Here is a 10672-nt window from a genome sequence, read left to right as displayed (position 1 = left end):
GCAACAATAAAAGAAACATTAGAAATAAGCTATTAAAACTATTATGTTTATATTTTTAATTAATCTAGTATTCTAACTATTATGAAATGTTGAAATAAATCTCTCTGTTAAATGGAAATTAGTGGAAAAAATATACAGGAGGGCTAATAATTCTGACTTCAGCTGTGTATATTATTATATTTCCTATTTATACATTTATTTTTGTATTAATTTATAATTTTTGGTCTTTATAGTTTGATTTTTAGACATAAATATGCTCAAATTTGTACTAAATTGGGTTAACACATGCACTAAACATGTTATGCTCTATATATTTTTTTGTATATTATTGTATATTAGTAACTGGCTTTTATATAATTATAATAAAAAATATTTTATTTTTAAAATAGGATTTTTTTCCATTCCTAATAAGTAATATTTATGAGCATTTATGCATAATCTAATTCTTTATTGTGTTGGGTATATTTATTGTTTTATTTACTGTTTACATTCTTTATTAATACACTTCTATAAGCCCACCTCCCGCTCAATAATTTACTTTATAAAGGATGTCACTAATATAATTGATGTATTTATATGTATAAAATGTGTTTAAATCGATATGATCTATATTAGGATTAATAATAAATAGTAATATTTATAAGCTCATTTGTGTTTTACTTTATTTTTATTTGTAATAAATGATGCCTGAATAAAAGCACACTAGACATTTTAAAGCCCACCTCTCCCACCCAATTGCCTTTATTAAACATTTCTTTATGTTTTAGGCAATTGTAATACATCTCAAAATTGTTTATTATAATGTTTATTACATGTAGTTCATAATAATATTAAATGATCATATTAATGTATGGGTAATTGAATTTTTTATAGTTTTTTTTCTTTATTATTTTTTAACCTCACCTTCTGTCCCATAACATTTAATAAAGATCCTTTATATATCTTTTTGTCTTTTTTGCATTTATAACAAAATATAATTTAATATATTTATTATAATATATAATGAATACAATTATATAAGTATGTATTATACTGCTGGTTAACTGTTTATGAACTCACTTGTGTTTTACTTATTTTTAATAATGATATTTTTTATATTATTAATTACAGTTTTTCTCAGTGACTTTGGTGCATTTCTCACAACACTATTTACATTTGCACAACAGTTTATGCATTTCACAAGTCAGTTAGTACAAACTGCAAAACCTTGATAACCTTCAAAAGCGTGTCACTTGCTCAAAATGGAGAGCTCATTTCTCAAAAGCAAATATTGATGTCAATAAAAGTGTCTGTATCATTAAGATGAAAAGTCCTGACACCATTGAAAGTCCTGACAAGATAGTCAAATGACTTTGTCCTGTTTTCATCATGACAGTTTACTCTGTATATTTGTTCCAATGCAAAAAAGTCAGATGTTGGTGACACTTCCTGAAAATGCTCAAGACAGCACTTTATACTATTTGCACAGCCATCTGAAAACTACAGTAAAGTTAGACATCACTGCATTTACTGAAGTATCTGAGTACAAGACACTGAATATGTATGTTTCACAGTTTTACTGCATTTGCTCTTTGCAATTCTAATTTATTCACAGCATTGTGCAAAAGAATAAACACACCCTTATTTACAACAAACAGAAACTTCCTTTGGGTAGAGCTGTGCACAACTGTAAACAATATTGCAGAACATATTGGATCTGAACCTGCAGCATATACTGTATCTGTAAATCATTCAGGAAATTGTTCAATTAAAAAGACATTCTTAGGGAAAAAAAAAGACTTAAAAACATTTAATAAAATTAGCTTGACAGATTGTGACAACTAGTTCAACATTTGTGTATATAATGACCCAAGTAATGAAATGAGGACTATTAGTTTTATACGGAATGACTATTCAGCATTCACAAGTTCAGTTACTGACATGACATAAGCAAATGATAATGTTATAAATCAGCAGAGAGTTGTATGAAAACAATTGATACATGTCCAAAAGCATTTGCAATTTGTTGAAAGGAATGAGAAACTGCTACTATGATGTGTACAAATGATTAATTGTTTTGAGAAATGCATTAACTGTTGTGCAAATGTAAATAGTGCTGTGAGAAATGCACCAAAGCCACTGAGAATAACCGTAATAATAGAAAGTCAAGTTAATAAGCTCATTTTTACTTTGTTTTTATATTTTAATGTTTTATATTATTAATTAATGATAAATAGTAATATTTATAAGATCATTTGTGTTTTACCCTAATTTTAATGTTTTAATGTTATAAATTATGAATTTATATTATATTTAAATATTATTTATTAAGGATGTAAAAACATAAATAGGAACTAAGCATTATGGTCACTTAGTTGTGTATGCAGTTGCTGTTTAAACCACTATGTGTGCAACTTCATCTAAAACACCTTTATATTATAATAAGAATGACTCAATATAGATTATTAGAACACAAGATTGATCATTAAGTCTAGATTGATTATATTTTTGTTTATGGTTTTTCACAGAAATATATGATCTGAATAGTGCTGTCAAACCATTAGTGTATTCAATATAGTTCATATTTGTGAAACATATATGTGTGTGTGTGTGTGTGTGTGTGTGTGTGTGTGTGTGTGTGTGTACTGTGTATTTCTGTGTATCTAGTTGAAGTCAGTTATTAGCCCTCCTAAATTATTAGAGCTTCTGTATATTTTTGTCATTAATTTCTGTTTAACACATTTCTAAACATAATAGTTTTGATAACTCATTTCTAATAACTGATTTATTTTATCTTTGCCATGATGACAGTAAATAATATTTTGCTTGATATTGTTTAAGATACTATCCAGCTTAAAGTGACATTTAAAGGCCTAATTAGGGAAGTCCTTGTATAAAGATTGTTTGTTCTGTAGACAATCGAAAAATATTGCTTAAAGGAGCTAATAACATTGACCTTAAAATAGTTTTAAAAAGATGTAAAAACTGCTTTTATTACAGTTGAAATATTACCAATAATTCTACAGAACAAAAAATATAGGAAATACTGTGAAAATTTTCTAGTTCTATTAATCATAATTTGCTAAATATTTGAAAAAGGAAAAAACAATTCACAGGAGGGTGAATAATTCTGACTTTAACTGTGTGTGTGTGTGTGTGTGTACTGTATACGCTAATGTATTATCAAATACAAACTGGTATCTCGGATGCTATTGATAGTGATTAATGGTTTGACAGCTCTAGTACTGAACAAATATAGTGTCATTTTAACTAGTACCAGTGTGGAACATCATTTGATAAGCTTACTTTTTACATTTACTTTTAAACAACACAAACATATGTATACAAAAATATAGTAACACCACAATATTTGATGTATTTCGTTTCATAAAGACACATAAAACTCTCAACTGTGAGAGGCACACTCAGAATGTCTGAATAAAAGCACACTAGACATTATAAAGCCCACCTCTCCCACCCAATTGCCTTTATTAAACATTTCTTTATGTTTTAGGCAATTTTAATACACATTAAATGGTTTATTATATATATAATATAATATAATATAATATAATATAATATAATATAATATAATATAATATAATATAATATAATATAATATAATATAATATAATATAATACATATTATTCATAATATTAAATGATCATCTTAATGTGGATAACAATTATGATTATAATGTTAATAAAATTTCATTTAAATTATTACCTCAAAAAAACTCACCTTCTGTCCAATAACATTTAATAAAGATCCTTTATATATTTTCCTTCATCATTTGTGTATTAATAATAAAATATCATTTATATATTTATTATAATATATATTAAACTCAATAATGTATTTATGTATTATACTGCAGGTTAACTGTTTATAAGATCATTTGTGTTTTACTGTGTTGTTTTATTTAATAATATTTTATTTCCATTTATTCATATTCCTTTGGCTTAGTCCCTTTATTTATCAAAGGGTCGCCACAGTGGAATGAACCGCTACCTTATCCAGCATGTGTTTTACACAGAGGATGCCCTTCCAGCTGCAACCCAGTACTGGGAAACAATATTTAATATTATTATTAATAATAAATAGTAATATTTAGAAGATCATTTGTGTATTACTTTAATTTTATTTTTAATAAATGATGCCTGAATATAAGTACATTAGACATTATAAAGCCCACCTCTCCCACCCAATTGCCTTTATTGAACATTTCTTTATGTTTTAGGCAATTGTAATACATCTAAAAATTGTTTATTAAAATGTTTATTACATGTTGTTCATAAAAATATGAAATTATTATATCAATGTATTTGGATAATAACCATTTACTCTAATATTAAGAATTGACATTTAATTTTATTTTTTTTAATATTATTTTATAACCTCACCTCCTGTACAATAGCTTTTTGTATTAGTATTATTTTATATTATTAATTAATAATAAATAGTAATTTTTATAAGCTCATTTGTTTAACTTTATTTTTTTTATATTATTAACATTATACGTTATTAATAATAAATAGTAATAAGTTCATTTGTTTTCATTTATTTTATACATTTGTAATATTTTATATTATTAATTAATATTAAATAGTAATATTTATAAGCTCATTTGTGTTTTACTTTTATTTTTAATAAATGATGCCTGAATAAAAGTACATTTGACATTATAAAGCCCACCTCTCCCACCCAATTGCCTTTATTAAACATTTCTTTATGTTTTAGGCAATTGTAATACATCTCTAAATTGTTTATGATAATGTTTATTACATGTTGTTCATAATATTATTAAATAATCATATAAATGTATTTGGATAATAATAATAATTTATTTTAATATTAAGTAAATGACATTTATTTTTCATATTTTTTTCTTTATTGTTTTTAACCTCACCTCCTGTCCAATAACATTTAATAAAGATCCTTTATATATATATATTTGTCTTTTATGTGTTTAGAACAAATTATAATTTAAAATATTTATCATCATATATATTAAATATAATACTATATTTATGTTTTATACTGCAGGTTAACTGTTTATGAGCTCATTTGTGTTTTACTTTATTTTTAATATTGTTTATATTTTATATTATTATTTTTTATAATATTAATTAATAATAAACAGTAATATTTATAAGCTCATTTGTGTTTTACTTTATTTTTATTTGTGATAAATAATGCCTGAATAAAAGCACACTAGACGTTATAAAGCCCACCTCTCCCACCCAATTGCCTTTATTAAACATTTCTTTATGTTTTAGGCAACTGTAATACATCTCAAAATTGTTTATGATAATGTTTATTACATGTTGTTTATAATAATATTAAATAATCGTATTAATGTATTTGGATAATAATCATTACTTATTATATAATCATTACTTATTATAATATATATATATTATAAGTAATGACTTACATTTTTAATGTTTTCTTTATTATTTTTTAGACTCACCTCACCCTAACCTCACTGTCCAATAACATTTAATAAAGATCCTTTATATATATCATTGTCTTTGATGTATTTATAATAAAATATTTAATATACATATCATAATATATATTAAATACAATAATATATTTATGTATTATACTGCAGGTTAACTGTTGATGCGCTCATTTATGTTTTTCTTTATTTTGATATTTTATATTTTTAAATTTAATATTAATAATTATTAATAAAAAGTAATAGTTATAGGATCATTTCTGTTTTACATAAATGTTATTGTTTTTAATGTTATACATTATGAATTTATTTATTTATTAAGGATGTAAAAACATAAATAGGAACTAAGCATTATGGTCGTTTAGTTGTGTATGCAGTTGCTGTTTTAACCTTTATGTGTGCAACTTCATCTAAAACACCTTTATATTATAATAAGAATGACTCAATATAGATTATTAGAACACAAGATTGATCATTTAGTCTGTGTTGTGATATTTCACTAGACATTATAAAGCCCACCTCTCCCGCCCAATAATATTTTACATATTTGTAAAACTAAATTATAATAATATTAATATAATAATATAATATTAATAATTCTATGTATTAATAATAATAATAGCATATTGTAGCTTATATTACTCATATTATGAATAATAATATAAAACATTTATGAGCATGATTACATCTCTTTTAATAATAATTATTTATCTAATTATAATATATTACTGTATTTATTTGCTATTTATGTCTTTATAATGGTTTTATATTAAAGCAATTATATTTTTGTTTATGGTTTTACACAGAAATATATGAACTGAATAGTGCTGTCAAACCATTAGTGTATCCAAAACAAAAGTTCATATTTGTGAAATATACTGTGTATTTCTGTGTATCTAGTTGAAGTCAGTTATTAGCCCTCCTGTATTATTAGCGCTTCTGTGTATTTTTGTCATTAATTTCTGTTTAACGGAGAGCAGATTTTTTAACACATTTATAAACATAATTGTTTTGATAACTCATTTCTAATAACTGATTTATTTTATCTTTGCCATGATGACAGTAAATAATATTTGACTAGATATTGTTCAAGATACTATCCAGCTTAAAGTGAGATTTAAAGGCCTAATTAGGTTAATTAGGGAAGTCGTTGTATAAAGATGGTTTGTTCTGTAGACAATCAAAAAACAAATATTGCTTAAGGGAGCTAATAACATTGACCTTAAAATGGTTTTAAAAAGATTTAAAAACTGCTTTTATTCCAGTTCAAATAAAACTGCTTTTATTCCAGTTCAAATAAAACCAATACGGCTTTCTACATTTCTACATACAACTATTTCTAAAAAATATTATAGGAAATACTGTGAAAATTTCCAAGTTAAACATCATTTGCGACATATTTGAAGAAAAAAAATTTACAGAAATGCGAATAAAACTTCAACTGTGTGTGTGTATGCTAATATATTATCTAATACAAACTGTTATCTCAGATTCTATTAATAGTAATTAATGGTTTGACAGCTCTAGTACTGAACAAATATAGTGTCAATTTAACTAGCACCTTATAAGCTTACTTTTTACATTTACTTTTAAACAATTATATAAATTATGAATATTTTATTGCCATTTTCCTGTGGCTTAGTCCCTTTATTTATCAGGGGTCCTTATCAGGGCAGCCACAGTGGAATGAACCACCAACTTATTCAGCATATGTTTTACACTGTGTGTAAAATTACACTAGACATTATAAAGCCCACCTCTCCCACCCAATAGCCTTTATTGAACATTTCTTAATGTTTTAGGCAATTGTAATACATCTCAAAATTGTTTATTATAATGTTTATTACATGTTGTTCATAATAAAATGTAATTATCATATCAATGTATTTGGATAATAATTATTTATTATAATATTAAGTATTGACATTTTTTTTAGTATTATTTTTCAACCTCAGTTTCTGTCCAATAACTTTTTGTATTATTATTAATATTTTATATAATTATTAATAAACAGTAATGTTTATAAGCTATTTTGTTCAACTTTATTTTTTATACTATTAACATTATATATTATTAAATATAAACAGTATTAAGTTCATTTGTTGTCATTTATTTTATACATTTGTAATATTTTATATTATTAATTAATAATAAATGATAATAATGATGAGTTCATTTGTGTTTTACATTTTTTTTGTATTGTTAATGTTTTATGTTGTCATTTGATTTTTTTTTCATATTGTTTTTAATATGATTTATTTATTAAGGATGTAAAAACACAAATAAGAACGCTCTGGTTACTAAAGTAACCCTCGTTCCCCGTGGAGGGGAACGGAAATGTTCTGTATTGTGGATTTTTAATCCAGGTATGGGGATTTCGTTCAGAAAGCCAATCATCTGAAAGAGTATGTAAATGGGCCAATGAAATGCCAAATGAATTGGTAGATTCAGCTTGCACACCGGATGCTTGTTGCAATCAATTTAGCATAAAAGCACAGCAAACGTTAGATGAGGCATCCTTTTTAAGCTGAAGAGACGGATACCTACAGCTAAGAAACAATCATTATGGTGATGCAATATAGCATTTCCGTTCCCCTCCTTGGGGAATGAGGGTTACTTTAGTAAACAGAGCGTTCCCCTTTTGATGGGGAACTTCAATTCTATTGTGGATTTTTTTATCCACATATGGGGAAATGCCTGGAAAACGCCATAATAACTGCACCTTACGTTCGCCTCCGATGAGAGAATAGCCAGGCAAGGGGGAGTACGCATATAATAAGATGTTTAGCAGAGAAGGAAGACACAGATCCGCACGTGAGGGGGGACTGCACCGTGGCTGAATAAGCATATGGGATCGCCTAGTGGGGATCACGCATAGCGGGCACCTATACCCAAAACGCAGGCTGACCAGAGGGCGGACTTACTACATAATAGGCCAGCGAGTGACTCCTCCGCTGAGTCAGTGCTGGGGGCCTCAGAGGAATCTGCAGGGCTCACCTAAGCGGGGAACTTTACTGACAGAGTGAATAAGCGCAAGTATCTCCGTGTTAGGGAGAATGGTGCAGCAAGCATGTTTCAACACCTTAACAGAGTTGTTTCCTCAATAACCAAGGGTTATAATACCCTTGAGGAAACTGGCTCCACTCGCAGATTGTAAAACCTTGCAAATGTATTAGGTGTCTCCCAGCCCGCAGCTCTACAGATGTTAGAGAGGCGCCAGGCGGGGTCTCAGGACAATGTGAGAGTAAGCTGGCCTGAATTCCAGGCACGAGTCACTGACCGAAAATGCCTCCAGGTCCCTTACCCCCTTAATCAATGCCAACGCAACCAGCAGAGCTGTCTTCAGGCACAAAAGTCTTAAAGATACTGGAGTCAAGTGGTACGAAGGGATCTGTACGCAGGCTCGTGAGAACAAGAGCGAGATCCCAAGAGGGCATGAGAGGGGGGCGAGGTGGATTAATTCGCCTAGCGACTCTCAGGAACAGGACGATGAGGTTATGCCTTTCCACTGTGCTGGCAGCCACCGTGTCGTGATGAGTGGAGATGGCAGCCATGGCAGCCCTTGAGTGTAGAGGGCAACAGCCTGCTCTCCAGTTTACCTTGGAGGAAAGAGAGCACAACGCTGATCTGGCAAATTCAGGGGTCTTCTCTGCGAGAGACACACCATTCAGTGAATAGACTCAACTTCAGGGCGTAGACATGCCTTGTGGTGGGGGCTCTAGCCTGAGTAATGATATTAACCACCGCAGTCGGTAGGTTAACCAAGTCTTCCTCGCATCTAAGGACCACACGTGGAGGTTCCAAAGATCGGGGCGAGGGTGCCTCTAGAGTTGGTCTTCTCTCAAAGGGATCTGCCAAGGGAGGGCCGTCGCGAGGAGAGAGAGCTCTGATATCCAGGTCCGATTGGTCCAGAGGGGCAAAACTTTGCATATTTGTGCATGCCCTGAGGCCAGCTGTGGGCCAGTACATCTTTGCCAAGAGAGCCCTCGGTCAGGGAAAAAAACAACTGGCAAGGAGCGTTCTTGGGGGAAGCAAACAGATTGATCTGGGCTTCCCCCAATCGCGCCCATATCAGCTGAACAGACTCGAGGTGGAGTCTCCATTTTTCGGGACGTAAAGGCTGCCGTGAGAGCGCGTCGGCTGCATGGTTGAGCTCACCTGGAATGTGAATGGCGTGCAGCGATTTCAGCCGCATATGATTCCAGAGGAGCAGACGGCGGGCAAGCTGAGACATGTGGTGAAAGTGAACCCCCCCCCATGCGGTTTATAAACGCTACCTCCGCCATTCTGTCCATCCTGACCATCTCATGCTGCTGCTTCAGCACCGGAAAAAACGGTGGAGAGCAAGGAACACTGCCAAAAGCTCTAGGCGATTGATATGCCAATGCATATGGGTTCTTTTCCACAGGCCCGCAGATGCATGCCCGCAACACACAGCCCCCCAGCCCGTGTTGGAAGCATCTGTTGAAACAACAACATGACTGGACCAATATCCCATAGGCACTCTGGCCTGTAGGAACGAGGAGTCATTCAAAGGGCTGAGGGCGCGGTGACACAGCGCAGTAACAAGAACTCGAAGAGGGAATCGATTGTGAAGCCAGTGCTGAAGTAGTCTTATATGGAGTAATCTGAGTGGCGTGACAGCAGCTGGAGATGCCATATGCCCCAGGAGCCTCTGAATTAATTTCAGTGAGACCACTATTTTGATCTCGAACTCTGAGCTGAGTGCGAACTTCTGTGAGGCGTGCTGTCTTAGTGACCGAATCCAGCTCCAGCTTGAAAAAAAGAGATCATTTGCACGGGGGCAGGTTTGCTGTTTTCTCGGTTGACCTGAAGCCCTAACAGGTGGAGGTGGCAGAGCACTTTCTCTCTGTGCATAATCAATTGCTCCCGAGAGTGGGCTAAAATCAGCCAGTCGTCAAGATAATTGAGTATGCGGATGCCCGTATGCCAAAAGGGTGCTAAGGCATCCTCTGCAAGCTTGGTGAAGACCCATGGAGACAGAGACTTTGTATTGCCAAGCTCGACCTTCGAACGCAAACCGCAGAAACTGATGGTGGCGTGGAAAAATGGAGACAAGGAAGTACCCGTCCTTCAGGTCTATCGCTGCAAACCAATCCTGAAGACGAACGCACCGGAGGATGCGCTTCTGCGTGAGCATTCTGAAAGGCAGCTTGTGCAGACAGCGGTTCAAAACACGCAGATCTAGGATTGGCCGTGACCCACCA

At 31.5% G+C, this 10672-nt stretch overlaps 1 protein-coding gene across 1 annotated transcript in view; it reads right to left on the bottom strand.

Annotated features, from left to right (window-relative positions):
* Nucleotides 1-1370: 1370 nt before the first annotated feature.
* Nucleotides 1371-10672, bottom strand: part of pla2r1 (phospholipase A2 receptor 1) — an 868273-nt gene continuing 858971 nt past the window's right edge. The window contains exon 17 of the transcript XR_015502377.1: nucleotides 1371-2025. The gene's annotated coding sequence lies outside the window, so the exon portion shown is untranslated. The remainder of the gene's footprint in view (nucleotides 2026-10672) is intronic.

The sequence above is a fragment of the Danio rerio genome, chromosome 11 (genome assembly GCF_052040795.2).
Source record: "Danio rerio strain M-AB ecotype USA chromosome 11, GRCz13ab, whole genome shotgun sequence".
In the NCBI taxonomy this organism is placed as follows: domain Eukaryota; kingdom Metazoa; phylum Chordata; class Actinopteri; order Cypriniformes; family Danionidae; genus Danio; species Danio rerio.
The sequence above is the reverse complement of the archived record's forward strand: the minus strand, read 5'-3'. Positions and strand labels throughout refer to the sequence as shown.